The 19,674-nt window shown below is 35.5% G+C and overlaps 1 protein-coding gene across 5 annotated transcripts in view; it reads left to right on the forward strand.

Moving 5' to 3' along the window:
• SHLD2 (shieldin complex subunit 2) overlaps positions 1 to 19,674 on the forward strand; it is a 77,847-nt gene that overhangs the window by 21,041 nt on the left and 37,132 nt on the right. The window contains exon 1 of one of the 5 annotated variants that reach the window (XM_069461055.1): positions 6,816 to 6,864. The exons of the other annotated variants lie outside the window; for them this stretch is intronic. The gene's annotated coding sequence lies outside the window, so the exon portion shown is untranslated. Of the gene's footprint in view, positions 1 to 6,815; positions 6,865 to 19,674 lie in introns of those variants that run through there. 5 annotated transcript variants of the gene reach the window in all.

Raw genomic sequence — 19,674 nt, forward strand, 5'->3', positions numbered from 1 at the left:
GGTTCTTTGAGCTTCTTGTATATGGATATCTAGATTTCTAGCAAGGCCAGGGAAATTTTTCTCAAATATTCCCTCAAGTAGATTTTCTAACCCTTGTGTGTTTTCTTCTTCACCCTCAGGGATGCCTATGATTCTTACGTTAGGCCTCTACACATAATCCCACATTTCTTGTAGGTTTTGTTTGTTCCTCTTTTTTTTCATATGTTTCTCTTTGACTGACTTGTTTAACTCAAAGTTGTTGTCTTCAAGCTCTGAGAATCTTTCTTCTGCCTGATCTAGCCTATTTTTAAGGGTTTACACTGTGTTTTATATTTCCTTGAATGAATCTTTCATTTCCAGAAGTTCTGTTTGATTTTTTAAAACTAATTTGATTTCCTTAGTACATTTTTCATTCATTTCCTGCATTGTTTTTATGTTTTTTTGTGTTGGATTTCTATTTTCTCTTGTATTTCACTGAGCTTGCTTTCAATCCATATTCAGAATTCCTCATCTGTCATTTCAATCTTTTCATTTTGGTTGGTATCCATTGGTAAGGGGTTATTATTTTCTTTTGGGGGTGTCCTTTCGCTCTGATTTTTCATGTTTCCAGAGTTCTTTTGCTGATTCCTTCTCATCTGGTGTCTTGGTCGAGAGCTGACGGTGCTAGGCCTGGTTTATGGGCCTGTCTCCAGGGCCCTGAAGTTTGATCCCTGAGCATGCCAGGGAGTGGATTGCTGGTCCTGAGTTGGCTATAGGATGTTCTAGCAGGTTTGGTGTAACTCTTGGGTTACCTCTCCCCTGCTGTCTTCACCTCTTCCCAACAGTGTGTAGTGAATTATGTCCCCCAGCTTACTCTCATTGATGGTGGGTGGTACTTGTGAATGTGAATTAGCCACATCCTGTTTGCTTCAGTTGGAAGATGCTGTGGATGAGCTATATCATTGTTCTCTCTGTCATTGGTTGATGCTTGTGTGAGAGAGCCAGCTGCCAAGATGTTCTTTTGTGTCCATGGTAGACTCTGATCCCCGAGGTGGAGTGCTTGAGTGCCCCAAGCTTTAGGAGAGACATGGTAGCTCTTAAGGGGTTTCTTGATCTCTACCACCACTGAGATTGGAGGAGGAGCTAGGTTGGATTGTGGGCCTAAAAGGCTTTGCAAAGCCTTGGCAGGGCTCAGAAGTTGCTTTTTTGAAAAATTTAATTTTTTAAAAACATTTTATTTCAGTGATGGAATTCTCTATAGTTTCTAAGAGATTTTTATTTGTTTATTTGTTTTAAAGACATTAGCCAGTTTTCTTAAGGGATGTTCTGTGAAAAAGTGAGTTCCATCATTAAATAAGTTTGGGAAACTACAAACTATATGCCTGTCCCCCTTGGTGATTCACAATGAACATCAGTTTATATCAGATTAATAAATACTCTGGACAATGATGTTACTACACAGGAAGACTGGCTCTATAAGGGCTCTCAAGCCTGGAACCAGTAAAGAAACAGGTTTAACATTAAATCCAGCATTTCTCAAACTTGTTTGACTATGGAACCTCATTATCTTTCGAAATTTACGAAGGGATTAGTCAGTTGTCTGTGGCATGGACCCTGGGAAATGCTACCTGAGCCAGCCTACACTGGTGATTGCATTGTTTTAGAATAGAGCTGGTTTCTTCTAACTTGGTTCTCTGTTGATAACACTAAATGTTATATGTATTTATTTGCTACTTTTTCTACTTGAAAGCCTAGTATTTTGACTTCAAGGCATTTTATATTCTTTTTTACAATGACCTTCCCAGGAATTTTTAAAAGATTGACATCACTGCATATTACATTTGAGGTACTAAAACAGTTTACAATCCGAATTGTTATTTTATTTTCTCTGTTCTAATATTGTATTGTCATAAATTTCTTTTTTTTAGAGATGAGATCTCACTATGTTGTTCAGGCTGGTCTTAAACTCTTAGGCTCAAGCACTCCTGCCCTCAGCCTCCCAAGTATAGGCATGTACCACTGCTCCTGACTTTTCATAAAATTTTAATGTTTGGAGATCTTAGAGATCAGCCAGTTCATCTCTTTCATTAGTAGTAGTATTTATTTAATTTTTTTTGCAGGTTATGAAAATGACAGCTATTTAGTGCTATAGAATATTATAATAATTTATATCTAGTTTGAGTATTGGCTCGAGCTCTTTAATAGCTGTGACCTTTGAAAAGTTACTTCATTACTTCTGTTTCTTCCTCTAAAAGATAAGGAAATGCATCTCCATTGTCCCTATAGAAACAAAGACAAAAGAAAAGAAAAGAAATAAAAAAAAAAAAGATAAGGAAAATATCTTGCAGTATGACTATGAGAATTAAATAAGACAATTCATGTAGTATCTGGCACATTGAAGGTTCTCAATCTTAATTACCTTTTTTTTTTTCCCCTTAAGGAGATAGTCTCAATTCTGTACCATGAATGACTTATGGAAATAACTGAAAATTAAATAACAATTTTAGATGTGAATCGTCTCAGTCTTATGCTGACATCAGCTACATTTCTGATGGAGTGGTGTTGTCATGGTACAGGTCGCATGGGAGTTAAAACCAGTTTCCTTCCGGCTTTCCAACTGACATAATAAGCAAAACCTTACTGGGCAAACACAAACCTATTTATTGGCTCACTTATTATTAATGTTAAACTAGCTTTGGTGCTGACTTCTCCTGTTCTTTTTTTAAAATTTCACTGCTGTCATTTAAAATCTGACAGACTTTCAAAAGCTTCCTAGACTGCTTAATGGTTTAAATCATCCTGCAGAACATGTAAATTATCTTTTCCAAAGTGGTCTTCGTCTGGCAATATGTTCAATATCATGTATATAGGATAGAATTGCTTATATTCTCATATTTACCACTGGATGTTTGTTCAGTTTTCATGGCAATCAGCTTTTGAAGTTTATGGACAGTACTTTACATGTATGACCTAAGCATGGACAGCCATGTAAAACAAAGACATTAAAAGAAAAATCTATAGGGATTTTTCAGTTTTGCAGCAATTTACTCCCTAAACAAAGAGAAAATGGGTTTGGTGTGATCTGTACGTAGGGGGAGTTTTAATATTCTATTTTATAGTAAGTGCCTCTCACAACACCGGTACATATTAAACACTCAGTAAATATTTCATAATGAACTGAATTTGATTTCTAATCCCAACTCTGTCCCTTGTAACTTCTGTAACCTTGAAATGTTTCTCTAAGCTTCTGTTTCCTCATATGTAAAAAAGGCGGTACCAATATTTTCCTCTCAAGGGAAAATTTTTCCCTCCCAATACTTCCCTCCAATTGTTTTGTAACAATTAAGTATTCAGGCAATAGCCAGCATGGCATATGGTGTATAGTAGGCATACGCTGTTTCTTCCAGACACTTCACTGCATTCTGCAGTAATGTTCTTTTCAAGCACCTTTTTCTTCCTCATTCCCTAAAAATTTAGAAGCCATATTCAAGAGGGAATATGCATGTTTATCAATTATACCAAAACTATGTTGTTTTGCAGCCACACTTTTAGAATATTTTAGTAAAAATGATTTTATGTCTAACATACCTTGGTTTGAATCCTGGCTTTGCAACGTGTACTAGTGTTGTGACGGTAGGCAGGTTACTTATCTGTAAAGTATAGAGAGACTAAAATGAGTAAAATGTACAAAGGGTCTAGTTTATTGTCTGATTTGTGTAGGCCCAAAGTAAATGTTATTATTTTAAATTGAAACTGCTGTTTAATCTGATAATGTACATAATGAATTCATGGCTTTTGAGGGCCTACTCTGCTTAAACCCTGTTAAGAGGAGACAGGAACATTGTGAATGAACACTGGGCGTATTAATACGTAGGTGACTGGATTTGCCATACCTAGAATGAGATTCTGCAAAAGTGGTATTTTCTATTGTGTTTGAGGTAAAAGAAATTGGATGGGCTTATTATTGCATTTGGCATGGCTTTTTTTTAATGTTGCCTTTCTCAATTTAATATCAAATAATAAAAGAGGAGAATGTCCAAGAGAGGTTCATAAGTGCTACAGCAGACCCGGTAAATTTTATCTAAAAAGTTTTTCGTCTTTTAATGATCTTGTTCATAAGAGAAAAACATGTTCCTCTCCTGTATTAAAATTCAACACAGTATTGGCAAGCCAAATTTAATCAAATATTCTCTTCATTTTAAAATTAACTTGTTTAGGCTTATATAAAATTGATTCCTGCCCTGGAAAACTGAGCATTACAAAGCTGGTGCTAAAAGTTTTATGAGGATTCCTGATAAATAGAAAAGCTTAAGGATTGAGCATCATAGAAAAAGGTTTCATTTTGAAAATGTTTATCATGTACTTATCAAATTAATGATAAGATTAGTAAAGGGGTACCAAAATAATCAACATTTATTTCAGAAGTTGACTGTCTCTGATGAGATGTCAGCATCTATATTCCGTTATATAGGGTTTCTTTTATTAATTGAGATATATATTCACATACCATAAAAGTCTCAGTGGCATGAAGTACAGTCGTATTGCTATGTATCCATTACCATTATCTAGTTCCAGAGCTTTTTTGTCACCTCATATCCATTAAAAAGTCACTCCCCATTCCTACCTTCCTGCAGCTCCTGGCAGCTACTCATCTGCTTTATGTCTCTATGGTTTGCCTATTCTGAATGTTTCATGGAAATGGAATCATACAATATGTTTCCTTATGTATCTGGCTTCTTTTACTCAGCATAAGGTTTTCAAGGTTTATCCATGTTGTAGCATGTACCAGTACTTCATTCCTTTTCATGTCTGAATAATGTTCCATTGCATGCATATATCACATTTTGTTTATCCTTTCATCACTTGATGGGCATTTGAGTTGTTTCTACTTTTGGGCTATTGTGAATAATGCTGCTATGAACACTCATACACAAGTTTTTCACTGGATATATGTTTTCAGTTCTCCTCAGTAGATGCCTAGGATGGAATTACCAGGTCATGTGATAATACTATGTTTAACTTTTTGAGGAACTGCCAGAACTATTTTTCCAAAGCAGCTGTATCATGTTATGTAGTTTTTAATGATAAGATATTTGGAAGAAGTGAAAGAAAAGTCTATTAAAATGTTGACCTCAGAATATTCATGCTCGGGACAGCCCTCTGGAAAGCCAGATAAATGGTAAGAAAAGTCTCAATTTGCCTCATTTACTTTTCAGAATGAAAACATTAAAATATAAACCTACACCATAGGAATAGTGTCAAATTTTTTATGCCACTCTTGTTACCCCACCCACCTGTTTCTCCTAAAAGTTTGAAGTATGCTTGGAATTGATGGTGTTTACTTTCATATGAGGATAGTTATCTAAAAGTGACATATCTGGGGTTCCTGGTTTGTTTTTCTTTAGTAAGTTTCATATTTTATTACATAGTTTACTAATGCAGATGACTTGACTGTTGCACTTTCTACAGAGAACATTCTTGAATCAAAATTTAACTGGAGATTTGTAGTTGAGGGATAGAGGGATGGTTTTATAATATGAATATTGGATTTGAAAATGGACTTAAAGCAAATGAATAAAAATTGTTCTCTTAATTATGATATAATGTCAGAGATAATGCTTGAATTTTTTGAGAGTAAAAATTAATATAAAATTTAAAGCCTCAGGAGTAGATTTAACTAATTATAACTAAATTTTCTTGGATGTAAAATAATATTTTTCAAAAATATACAAAGACCTCACTTAAATGTTTTCATGTGAAAGACCCTGGGTTAATGTCCTAGGTTGTTTGGAGATGTTTCTGTCTCTAAAAAAAAAAAAAGCAGAATGGATGCTCAAGAGAAATAATACATATGGAGTAATTTCTAATGCTAGATTGGAGTTTAGGTGCTTTTCATGTCTTATTTAAGGTGTCAATTCATATGAATTTTATGTTTGGAAGAAGAAATGTTATTATAAATTATTCCTTAAAGCTTGAAGTGAACTCTGACTCTCTAGGATAAATTAATCTTTATTCCTTTAAGAATATAGTATAGAGACTGAATTGTAGAGTAATATAAAATTAAGGGACTTCTTTCTTAGGTGAATTTCTCAGGTTTTAAAATACAAAGGTCATTATCATATGGACATTGAATACATTGTCTACTAAATTCCATAATTATAACTTACAATTTTCAGTAATTTTGGTACCTAAAATAATTCATGTTATTGTGTTGGATAACTTTATCTACTTCATTTTGGGAATGTCTAAGTATAGATAGTTGCAAAAGAAATAATTGGGTTTTAATCAAGGTTTTTCTCTGAATATTGAGTCTTTTAATACTTTTTTTTTTTTTTTTATCTTTTTTTGGCCATAGTATTAAGTGCACAGTTGATAATTTTCTGTACTAATTAGAAGTAGTATAGAAACTACAAATAAAAAATCAACCCAGGCTGGGCACAGTGGCTCATGCCTATAATCCCAGCACTATTTAAGAGATTGGTAAAAGGAAAGAAGTCAGGGAAGTTTTGGAGGTCAAACTTTTTATTATGAAAACCCAACTTAATAATTTATACATACTTAGAAACAGTATGAGTGTTGTGTGACCAAAATGTGATTTCTAGGAGGAATAATTGTTAGATAGATGAAATATCTGCACATACTTCATTGTTCTTAGGCCTAAAACTCTAGTCTTGCTGCCACAATAAAGGAAGATGTTCCTTCATTTGGAAATCGTAATACGTTTTCCCATAGAAACAGTATGGTTCAAATAGTGCTATAAATTTTTTTTTTTTTTTTTTTTGAGACAGAGTATTGCTCTGTTGACCCTGGTAGAATGCAGTGGTGTCATGATAGCTCACTGCAACCTCAAACTCCTGGGTTCAGGCAATTCTTTTGCCTCAACCTCCTGAGTAGCTGGGACTACCGGTGGGTGACATGATGCCTGGCTAATTTTTCTATTTTTAGTAGAGTTGGGGTCTCACTCTTGCTCGGGCTAGAGTACTATAAATTCTTATTCATTATTCATTAACTGAATATTTTAAGTTCCTGATAGAAGGCAAGAAATGTATCATATACTGTTGTGTTTACCAGTATACAAAGGTGAATAAAACAAAGTTCTATACAATTTCTAATCTCAAATACATGCTGATTTTGTTGTTTTTGTTTTTTTGCTTGCTGTGGGGAGCACAAAAAAAGTGGTTGAAAGTTACCTAACATGGTTATGTTTATTCTTTCCATTTCATAGTTCTTAGGTACTTCATGGATTAAATTAGCCTTTATTTATTGCCCTGGATCTCAACTTTATTTCACAATTTTGTCTCTTTGGAAAAATGTTTCACAAGTTTTATAAAAAGTATAACTTAACTTGGAGAACACAGTCTGTGCATTTACCTATTGTGAAATGGAAAAATGCTTGCCTCAGCATTACTAAGTTAATGTATAGCTCGTATGTAGTTTCCACTTTTAATTACTAACCTGCTTAGTGAGAGTGAATGATTGATTATGGAACTAAAAAATGTAAGATAAAGCATGGTGACATGGTGACCTGAACAGTTTTTTAGGTACAGTCAGTTAGGTATGATAGGAATTTTGTAAATAACTTTCATTAATTTTTTTTAATTTCTCTTGGATATGGATCATAGATTGTTTTTGTCCCTCCCCACTCCCTATTTTTTTCTTTTAAAGGAGGGTTAGAAGCCTTGAATGTTTGGGTAGACAAAATAAGTGCTCAAATAAGCTATTCAAGATCATTGTGGCAATCGAATGATTTGATATAAAAAACAGTTTTAGTTATTTAAAAAGTCACAATAAAGTATGAAGTGTGTTATACTATTCATAGCCAGCATTGCTGTAAGTGCTTTCGTAGATTATCTCGTTTAATTACAGTCCTACGAGAAAGATGCTATTGTTATTATACCCACTTCACAGACAAGAAAACAGAAGCACAGAAACTCAAGGATTTCGGCTTGTTATGCACTTGGCAAGAGTTAGAATGCCATGAAAATAATGTTGCTTCTTTCCCTCTCTTCTTTTTCCCTCAAGCTAATTCATTTTTGTTGTTTTTTATTTAGCAGGACAATTTTGTTAGACTTAGTTTCCAGAGGTCAGGTCTAGTTGCCAAGTTGGGTTTTATGTCCTTGGGAAATTTTCTGTACCTTATTTTCCATCTTTCACATTTTTTATCTTTATTTTTTCCCCCGAAGTAGTACAATTTAATGAGTCAAGTGGTTGTCAGGGATTGTTAAAACAAACAGTAATTCTCAGCCCCCACCATCGTTTCCTCTTCTGATAGGTAACCACTCTCAACGCACAGTGTTTGGGATTTACCTGTGGTTTTTCAAGTAACATGTTTGAATTGATATTACTTGAATTTTCAGTTTAGGACATAATTTGTGTAGTTTTCTGTGTCCTTTTCACTAACTCAACCCAAAACTTTCTACCATTTGTCCAAATCTCCAATTTTGTTTCACATCACTTATTCTGTCAGTTTTAATATCTTGAAGAAGTCCCTTCCAGAGCAAAGTACTCCAATCTGGAGTAGCTTCTCTTTTCTCATAGTGCCCAGCTGTCATTCTGGGAATTGTTTCTTCTTTTCTCCTGTGCTGGCTCTTCTATTTGTTTCCTCCGTCCTATGTATTCCTCTTTCATGGGAGGCAAATACTTGATACCTTGCATATTTTGATCCACTTTTATTTTCCTCTTACCCTTAATTAGTAATTTTGCTGTATATAACATTCTGAGTGGGACTCATTTTTCTTCATAATCTTGATGATTTTGCTTCATTATCTTCTAGCTTACACTGTGGCTGTTGAAAGTTCAATATTGTTCTGATGCTTCACCTGCTACAACCTATTTCCTGTTTCCTCTAGAAGCTTGAAGGATCTTCTCTTCATTTACACAGTTTTGAAATTTCAAAATGATATGCTTTAATATGGATGTACTACATTTTAATCCATTATGCTGTGCACTGTGTTTTCAATGGGAAACTTACATCATTTAGTTCTGGGACATATTCTTGAATTATTTCATGAATTTTCTGCTCTGTTTTCTCCTCTAGAGCCCCCATTGTACAGATGCTGAATTATCTTGACTGAATCTCCAATTTTTCGTATTGCCACCACCTATTTGATTCTTTGGTCTTTCTGATAAATTTTCTTAAGGGCCTTGGAATTTCTTAATTTCCAAGTGCTCTTTGAAAAAGTCTCCTATCTACTCCCATCTCTCCATGGACACTAATGCTAAGATGTAAGACTCCTTTTAAATTTTAAGTTTTCTTCTTCCCACATTGTCTGTGTTTCCTGCAGGTTCCTTCCCCGCCTCCCTTTTCTGTTTTTTTCTTTTGTTTTCTGTTTTTTTTGTGGTAGAGGCTTTCCTCAGATAAGTGGTTATCCTTGGCTGTCTGCAGGTATAGCTCTAAAAGTTGATTGGAAGCTCTTGGTACATCACTGGTACTTGTTGACTTTGAGTTTACTATAGGGTGATCTGGCTGTGCCATTTACTGGGGAGCCCTTCATGTCAGCTTCTGATTTCTTTTCCCTTTTATGAAAAGAGGAGAAGGATCTTTTAATTTCCTTTCTGGTGGAAGAAAGCCTATATGTGAGTCCTCTGGGAGTTGAGTGAGGGAGGCAGGAAAGTGAGGATTTCAGCGTGTATGTGTTTACTTAATCCCTCTGTTTTCATTAAGCCTCCCCCACTGACGTGCTTTTTGTCCCTCTGTTCTGAAATCCTCTTCAGAGAATAATTCTCTAGAATTTTGCCTTTGTGGGAGAGACATAGTAGCCTAACCACATGGAATTTAGGAAGGTATTGAAAGATTGAACAGTTTCTTAAAGAACTTTAAATCTATCTTTTTATTTAGTGCTCCCTTCACCCCTGTTTCTAGAGCTACCATATGTTACCAATTCCTGAGTCTTTTGAGAATTCTATGGACTAAGTCAGGTTAGTTTTGGCTTTCCACATTGCTAGTTTCTTGGATCTACTAAGTCAGTTACCATTCGTCCACTTGCTTTCCAGCTTTCAAACTTTTGTTTATGCCCTAAAAATACCTCATTATCATTTTAACACAGTTTTGTTGGGAAGAAATGAAATTAAATATATGTGTTCAATCTTTCATCTTTATCCAGAACCTATATCTAGTTTGTTTTTGTTTGTTTAAGCATTTGTCTGCTTTTTAAAATTGTGATAAAATATGTATAAAATTTACCATTTTACAGGATACAGTTTAGTGGCATTAAGTACATTCACAGTGTTGGGTGACCACCTCCACTTTCTAGTTTCAGAAGTTTTTCATCACACCAGAAAGAAATCCCATACCCATTAAGCAATCACTGCCCAATACTCTCTTCCAACCCCTGGCAACCACACATCTGCTTTCTTGTTTCTGTGCATTTGCCCATTGTGGCTATGTCACATAAATGGAATCATGCAATATGTGGCCTTTTGTCACATATTTTCACTTACCATAATTGTTTTTTCTATAGCTGCTGGAATAGGAACCATGTTGTTTTTGTGGGTCATCTATGGTGTAGAATGAGTCAGTATTTCATTCTTTTTTTATGTCTGAATTGTATGGATATACCACATTTTGTTCATTCATCAGTTGAACTTTTGGGTTGTTTCCACATTTTGGGCTGTTGTAAGTAGTGCTGTTGTGAACATTGTGTACAAATTTTTGTTTGAACATTTCCTTTTTCAATTCTTTTGAGTATTTACCTAGTAGTGGAATTTCTGGGTCATGTGGGTCTGTGTTTAACTTGTTGAGAAACTGCCAAAATGTTTTCCACAGTGACTGTAACATTTTATGTTTCTTTTTTTCTTTTGTTTTCTTTTCTCTTTTTTCTTCTGTTTTCTTTTCTTTTCTTCTTCTCTTTCTTTCTTTCTTTCTTTCTTTTTTTTTTGAGACAGGGTCTCACTCTGTTGCCTGGGCTAGAGTGCAATGGTGTCATGATAATTCACTGCAACCTCAAATTCCTGGGCTCACTTGATCCTCCTGCCTCAGCCTCCCAGGTAGCTGGGAATATAGGTGCATGCCACTGCACCTGGCTAATCTTTCTATTTTTAGTAGAGAAGACAGGGTTTGTTCTTGCGCAGGTTGGTCTCAAACTCCAGGCCTTAAGCAATCCTCCTGCCTCACCTCCCAAAGTGCTAGAATTACAGGTGTGAGCCACAGTGCCTGACCCCATTTTATATTTCTGTCAGTAATGTACTAGTTTCTAGTTTTCTGTTCTACCTTTTCCACATTTTTGCCCACACTTGTGATTTTCCATTTAAAAATTTTTATTATAGCTTTTCCATTTAAAAATTTTTATTATAGCCATTCTAGTGGGTGTAAAGTAGTATGTCACTTTGATTTACATTTCCCCAATGACTAATGACATTGAGCCTCTTTTCATGTACCTGTTGGCCATTTTTATATCTTCTTTGGAGAAATATCTATTCAAATCCTTTGTCCATTTACAGTTTGTTGCTTGTCTTTTTGTTGTGGAATTGTAAGAGTTCTTTATATAGTCTGGATACTAGATTCTATTTAGATACATGAGTTGCAAATCTTTTTTTCCCCTCTAGGTGTTTACTTGTTTTGTTTCTTCTTTTTCCTTGAACTCATCAGTACTTTATAGTTGTGATATAATGATGACAGAAATGATGTCATTTGTGTTTGTTTGCCTGGTTATTTGGAAGGATTGTATTTTAGGTGCTTTCCCTCCCCCCCAATAAATGGTATTATGACACAAGGGCTTAATGAAGACTGATAAGAAATTATTAAAGAGAGAAAGTGAAGATGGCCTACTTACAAAATGTGGTCCTTAGCAAAAGTGAAGTAAGTTAACCTAACTACAATCAAAAATCTATTCTTATCCATAATAAAGTATTTGTTGTTATTAAAGACTATATTTCTGTATTAAGTGGACACATAGAATTCTAGCATCTAATATCTGAGAGAATACTTTCACTCTTACTGGGTGACAGATATAAGTTTTTTCCATGATTTATCTTCATTAATCTCATTCATTGTTCTATCCTGAATAATGAGCACTCATGTATTTGTGGATCAATGGTCCCCAAATCCTATGAAATAGATGCTGTTTTTGTAGAGGTTAACTGGCCCAGGGTGACATAGTTGGTAATGGTGGAGCCAATATTAGCACTGAGTTCTGATCCCAGAGTTGTCTTTCTTAACTACATTGCTTTATATAGAGTTTGTCACTGATCTCTAGACAGAATATTAGGAGGTGGGACCTTTGGGAGGTGATTAGGTCATGAGAGTAGAGCCTTCATGAATGGTATTAGTGCCCTTATAAAAGAGTCCCCAGAAAGCTTTCTTGTACTCGTTCTACCAGGTGAGGTTACAAGGAGAAGTCTACAGCCTGGGAGAAGGCTCTGATCAGAATCTGACCATGTAGGCATCCTGATCTCAGACTTCCAGCCTCTGAAACTGTGAGAAACAAGTTTCTGTTGTGTATACGCCACCCAGTCTGTGGTATTTTGTTAGAGCCGCCCTAACTGACCGAGACATTAAGATTACAAACTATGCCATCCAGAAGATAATGGAGTAATTTCTTCAAAGTACTGAAAGAAAAATAAAAACTGTCAATCTTGAATACTCAGTAAAAATATCTTTAAAAAATAAAGAATTTTTGCAGACTAATGAAGATTAGAGAGTTTTTTGCCAACAGATCTGAACTGTAAAAAATATTACAGAAAGTTCTTCAGACAAAAGGAAAATTATACCAGAAGGAAAGTTGAATATATACATAGAGCCAGAAATGGTAATTATGTAGGTTCCTCATTTTTGATCTCTTTAAAGGATAATTAATTATATAAAACAAAATAGTTAAACAGTATATTTGTGATTTATAACATATAAAAGTAAAATACATGATAAAAAAATAGCAAAAAGAATGGTAGGAGGTAAATGGAAGAATGCTGTTGTAAGGTTCTTAGACTAGGTATAGTATTATACCACTAGGAAGTGATATGGTACTATTTGAAGATAAGTTAAAGATGAAAATTGAAAATGCTATAGCAATGGGTAAAAAATAGTACAGAGCAGAAATGATACAAATAATGCAGTTCAAATAGTGTTTAGAGGGATACTTGTACATTAAATGCTGATGTTAGAAAAGAAGAAGTGTCAGTCATATCAATGATCTAAAACAGTAAGCAAACTTCTGCCTGTAGGTCAAATCCAGCCCATCATCTGTTCCTACATGGCATGATCTTTGCATTGTTAAGTCACAGTGGTTCAAAAAGAATCAAAAGAAGACTAATAGTTTGTAGCATGTGAAAATAATAGGAAATTCATATTTTGGTGGTTACAAGTAAAGTTTTATTGGAATATGCCTGTGCTCATTGTTTCTATATTGCCTGTGGCTTTCCTGCTATATCAGCCGCAAAGGGTAGTTGTGACAGATCGTATGGCCTGCAAAGCCTAAAATACTTACAGTCTTGCCCTTTAGGGAAAGTATTTGTCAACTCTGGCTGTGGATCCTACAGATATTTAAAAAAATAATAGGAGTATATGCTTCAATTTCACCACTTCTATTCAACATTGAAACAGTGGTCCTAGAGAGTATGGTAAGTCAAGAAAAAGGCATAAAAACAGGAAAAGAAAGAAGTACAATTGTTATTTGCATATGACATGATTGTGTACATAGAAAACTCTACAGAATTTACAAAAATAAATTCTAATAAGTGAATTTATCAGTCAATATATAAAAATCATTTGTAGTTCTGTGTACTAGCAATGAAAAATTTGAAAACTGAAATAAAAACTATCATTTCTAATAGCATAAAGAGTACCAAATGCCTGTGAATAAATCTAAGGATATGCTCTCAACACTGAAAATTGTAAAACATTGCTAATGTAACTTTAAAAAAAACCTAGAGAAATGGTGATATACCATATTCAAGGATCAGAAAACTCAGCACTATTAAGTTGGAATTCTCTCTAGCTTTATCTGTAGAGTCAGTACAGTCTTCATTAACATACTAGTAGGCTTTGAAGAAATGGACAAGTTGATTCTATAAGCTTATTGAAATGCAAAAGACTAGCAAAAATAATGCAAAAGAATAGCAAAAATAATTTTGAAAAAGGACGAAGTTGGAGACCTTTTATTTCCTCCGTAAAGGTATGCTATAGTTATCAAGATAGTATAGTCTTGGCATAATTATGAATATATATATATATGTATGTATAGATCAGTGAAACACAATATAGAGCTCAAAAATAGACTTTACACATTTTTCCACCCAAGCGCCAATTCAATCCAGCAGGAGAAAGAAAGGGAAAAGTGTCTCTAACTCAGTATCTCTGTGGAAAACAACAAATGACCACCCCAACTCACTCCGTACACAGGAACTAATTTGCAATGGATCATCTACCTAAAATGTAAAAGCAAAAACTATAAAACTTCTGTATCACCTTTTGCTGCATAACAAATTCCCTGATACTTAGTGGCTTAAATTGACACATATTTATTACTTTATTGTTACTGTGTGATGAACTCAGGAGGAGCTTAGCTGGTAATTCTGGTTCAGGGTCTCCCATGAGGTTGCAGTCAAGATTAGCCAGAGTTCAGTCATCTGAAAGCTTGGCTGGACTTGAGAATTGCTTTTTAAAGCAATTCTCTGTTGGCCAGAGGCTTCTGTTGGCCAGAGGCTTCAGCTCTTTCCTGGCTATTGGCAGGAGAACTCAGTGAACCCGTCCGTAGGGCTGCTTGAGTGCCTTATGACGTGGTACCTGGCCTCCCTCAGAGCGAACGATTTAAGAGTAAGAGCAAAGAAGAAGGTCCAGTGGCTTTTATGACAAAGTCTTGGAAGTCAAACACTGCCACTTTTATCATATTCTATTCATTACTCTAGCCCACATTTAAGGGTAGAGGAATTGAGTCCTACCTCTTGAAAGGAGAAATATCAAAGAATTTGTGGACATATTTAAAAACTGACTGGACACGGTGGCTCATGCCTATTATTCCAGCACTTTGGGAGGACAAGGTGGGAGGATTGCTTAGGCCAGGAGTTCAATACCAGCCTGGGCAACATAGCAAGATCCCTGTTTCTACCAAAAAAAAAAAAAATTGTTTTAAATTAGTCAGGTATGGTGGCTTGCATCTGTAGTCCTAGCTACTTGGGAGACTGAGGCAGGAGGATTGCTTGAGCCCAGGAGTTTGAGGTTACAGTGAGCTGTGATCAGGCTTCTGCACTCCAACCTGGAAAACAGAGAGAGAGACCTTGTCTCTCAAAAAGAAAAGGAAAAAAAGAAAAAAAGGGGGGTAATGAACCACATGTAACTATCACCTAGCTTCAACAATTTCAGGTTTGCATTTCTTGTAAGTTGTAGAGTAGGGATTTGAACCCACATCTGTCTTGTTCCCAAACACATGATTTCATGCTGCCTCTTTGTTTTGTCCTTTAATGCTATTGAGAAACTTTATGATTTCCTAGTGTTTTTGGTAAAATAGACATGAAAAGGTAATATAGCAGTGAGTTTTTTCGGTTGATGGAGTAAGATGGAGAAAGCACTCTCTTTTAATGACTTATATTTTGTAATAAGCATTTTTTGGTTGCAGTGTTCTGCAAAGACAAAACCTGCTGATACAGTTCATCCTGTTTTACAAATCTTTGACCCATTCATCAGACTCTGACCACTCTAAAGATAAAGCATTACGGTTGTATTGGTCTTTCTGACTGAAGTGGCCTTCTGCAGATTGAGAAATTGTGTAATTATTAACTGTGGTAATGGATAGGTACTTGCAGGTTTCATCTGGTATCTTAATGAGCTTTAACCCTCTGAGTTCATCTAAAACATATCCTAGAATCATTGAAATTCATCTGTTGTCCGTAACTTAACTCTTCTATGTAATTTTGCTATAAGAAATATTTTGTCTCCTCCTGCCCTCACCACTCAACATTCCTCCACTCACCACTCACAAATTGGAGTATTTAGTAGCAGCAGCCTTTGGTATAAAGACTTTTTTTTTTAAAAAAAAAAATTACTCTTTGTTGAATTAACAGTGTTATTTTCTAGTTGATGTTTTTTAGCGGGAGAGTCCCACACTTATAGGGGTATTTATTTCGACAAATTAAGTGAAGGCATAATGAAACAACTGTTATGTATAATAACTTTGTGCTTTATAGAACTTTAATTCATTGCAGACATCTCTTGTCCTGGGAGATCCTCCAAACTCTCAAGATGGCTTGTATCTCCCCTTTATGTTTCACCATCTTCTCCTGCCTAAAGGGGAAGGAGGGCTTTGAATCTTGCCTTTGATTCTACTGTGATGCTAGAAATACAGGTTGGATGTTCAGGAGAGAGGTTGGTTCAGACAGATTTGTAAAACCCAATTGGGTATACGGTAGTTAAATGAATGGGATTAGATGAAACTCTCTAGAGATGTGTGGAATGAAAAGACCTCAAGAAAAGAGGTAGAAGAACCAGTTAGGAAAGAGTAGCATTCTAGAAACTAAGGAAAGAGTTTCACAATTAGAGGGGTGAAGTACTTACTGTGAGTTCTTGTTTGGCAATTTGGACTTCATTATTGTTTTAATAGAGATAGGAAATGAAAGTCAGATTGCAGGACATTTAGGATAAAATGTTAGGACACAGAAGCAGTGAGTATCTTTCATGCTTTGTAAGCATTTTGAAGACTACCTATAGCAGGCCTGTTTCTTGGGTAAGGCAGCTAGGGCAGCTTTCATGGGCTCTCTGTTGGGATGGGGAGTGGGATTGACTTGGGGGCTGTATTGTACTACTTTTTTCTTTAACATTATTAAAATTTGGTTTCAAAATTTTGTGATTCACTATAGTCCTAAAAAAAAGCCTATGAAAAATGCAGATAACGGCAGTCCCACATTCATTGAGTTGTCCCCGACTTCTTCCCTCTAGGGACACCTCTGCTTTGAATTCTGCAATAGCTCATATCACTTTTTATAATTGTCCCTTTGTTTCTCCTTTCAGACTATAAGCTCCTTATTATTGTTTTGAATTCTCAGTACCTAGCATAATGCCTCGTGTTGAGTATTTGTTATATGAGTGATTGAACAAATAAATTAATAAACATGTCTTTTAAGCACAAAAGAATTGCAATTTGATGATCCCACAGAGTTAAAAAAGTAGAATTTTTCAGGAAAGAGGGATTGATAAACAGTTTCAAATGGCAGTAAAACAAGAACTGAAAACTAACTTTTGGATTTGGCTATTAGAAAGTCATTGGTTTCCATAGTGAAAACTTTTATTGCAAAATGGTTGGAGTAGAAGCCATAGGAGGTAAAAGTGGGTTGAAGGATAAATGGGAAGCAGCCAAGTGCAGTGGCTCATCCCTGTAATCCCAGCACTTTGGGAAGCCAAGGCAGGAGGATTGTTTGAGGCCAGGAGTTCAAGACCAGCCTGGACAACATAGCGAGATTCCATCTCTACAATAAATAATAAAAATTAGTCAGGCATGGTGGTGTGCACCTATAGTCCCAGCTACTTGGGAGGCTGATGCAGGAGGATTGCTTGAGCCAAGATTTAGATGCTGCACTGAGCTATATGATCACACCACCGCATTTGAAAAAAAAAAAAGACCAAGAAATGACGAAAGTAAGACCAAAGAAACAACATAGGAGAGTTTTGGGTTGTTGTTTGTTTGTTTGTTTGTTTGTTTGTTTTGAGACAGAGTGTGACTTTGTTGCCCTGGCTAGAGTGAGTGCCATGGCATCAGCCTCGCTCACAGCAACCTCAAACTCCTGGGCTTAAGCGATCCTACTGCCTCAGCCTCCCGAGTAGCTGGGACTACAGGCATGCGCCACCATGCCCGGCTAATTTTTATATTTTTAGTTGGCCAGATAATTTCTTTCTATTTTTAGTAGAGACGGGGTCTCGCTCTTGCTCAGGCTGGTCTCGACCTCCTGACCTTGAGCAATCCACCCGCCTCGGCCTCCCATAGTGCTAGGATTACAGGCATGAGCCACCGCGCCCGGCCTGTTTGTTTGTTTTTAAAGATTTGAAGCTAAAGGGAAGAAACCACTGGAGAAGAAGGCCAAAGACCCGAGAGAAGAGAGATTATCATGGTAGTTTTATACATTTGATTTGCATGTATCTAAGTATTCTCACCAACACATCAGGAAAATATATTTCTCCTACTTAGGTTTGATATCTGTATTTTGAACTTGAAGGTTTTCCTGTGCTATTTGGGCCCCCCTAGTGGTAAACAGATTAATGGCATATAGTAAAACAATGAGACCTGCTATACCAGCTATTCCTTATGCAGGTTATTCTTTCTGTGAAGACTAAATGAACGTGGGATATGTGGTTACAGCAGTTATAGTGATGCTTACTCATTTTTTGATTTGCAGTGGGTCAAAACTTGACACCTACAATTACTGTAATTTTGTTTTCTTATTGATACTGTGATTCACGGTTATAAACTGCTTGAAAATTACAGTATATCTTTATTTTAGCTGCCAGTACATTAACAGCTGCCATCATTATTGTCAACTCTTATATGAAGGGTTAGATTTAGGTCCATTGTTATATAATTATTGGAACATTATTTTCAATTTGAAGATTCTGAAGGAAAAATCTGAATTACCAAACAAAAAATATTTGATTATTATGAAAATAAAAAGCATTCATTATTCACAATAATAAACTTATATAATATAGAAAAAAATTTAAAAGTCATCCATAATCTTGTTTCTCAATGTTTTTCTTTCTAGGATTTTAAAAAATATTATAAAATATTTCTGAACAGTATAAGGAACACTTCTATAACCACACCCAGTTAAAAAAATAAACATGTTTAGAAGCCCTCTGTGTACCTTTACCTGTCACATCCTCATCCCTCCCTCCCAAAGGTAACCACAATCCTGCATTTGGTGTTTTGTTCTCAGGCATACTTTAAAACTCAATATATTGATGTCATAAATTATATATTCTTCAGATTGCTTTTTTCATTTAAAATTGTGTTTGTGAGGTGTATCCATGTTGACATGTAGCTCTTGCTCATTTACTTTTGCTGCCATATAGTAGTCCTTCTTGGAATATTCCATGATTTATCCATCTTTTTCTTCATGAACTCATAGGTTGTTTTAAATTTTTTACTTATAAAGTCTTCCATAGTCATTCTTGTACATGTTTTCTTGTGTGTATATATGTACAAGAATTCTCCGGGGAAGGAACTTGAAAGTGCAATTGTTTGTATGGTATGTGCATCCTCAGCTTTACTGTTTTGCCAAATCATTCTTAAAAGTGATAATGCTGGTTTACTCTTCCACCAACAGGGTAAGAGTTCTCCAATCTTGGGTGTTGACACACTGTTTAAAAGTTTCCCCAGTCCTGTGAGTATGAAACAGTGTTTCTTAAGAACAAACAAAAGACTTATATTGTAGGGTGTTTCAAACATATACAAAAGTAGACTGATAAGTGCAGTGAACCCCGTGTGTCCCATCACCCCGCCTCAATGGTTATCAGCAAACGGCCAATCTTGTTTCATCTACACCCTCACTTCCTCTCCCCTCTGAGATGTTGTACTGTTCTACCTGCAGACACTCGTTATGTATCTCCAGCATATAACTCTTTCAAACCTCAGTAACATTATCCAACTAAAAAATAACAATCCCTTAATGTTATTGAATATCAGTCAAGGTTTCAGTTTCTCTGATTGTCTTATAATATTTTTACATTTATTTGTTCAAATCAGTATTTAAATTAGGTCCATACATTATAATTGGCCTCAATCTACAGGTTCCCTCTGC

The sequence above is a fragment of the Eulemur rufifrons genome, chromosome 28 (genome assembly GCF_041146395.1).
Source record: "Eulemur rufifrons isolate Redbay chromosome 28, OSU_ERuf_1, whole genome shotgun sequence".
Lineage (NCBI taxonomy): Eukaryota > Metazoa > Chordata > Mammalia > Primates > Lemuridae > Eulemur > Eulemur rufifrons.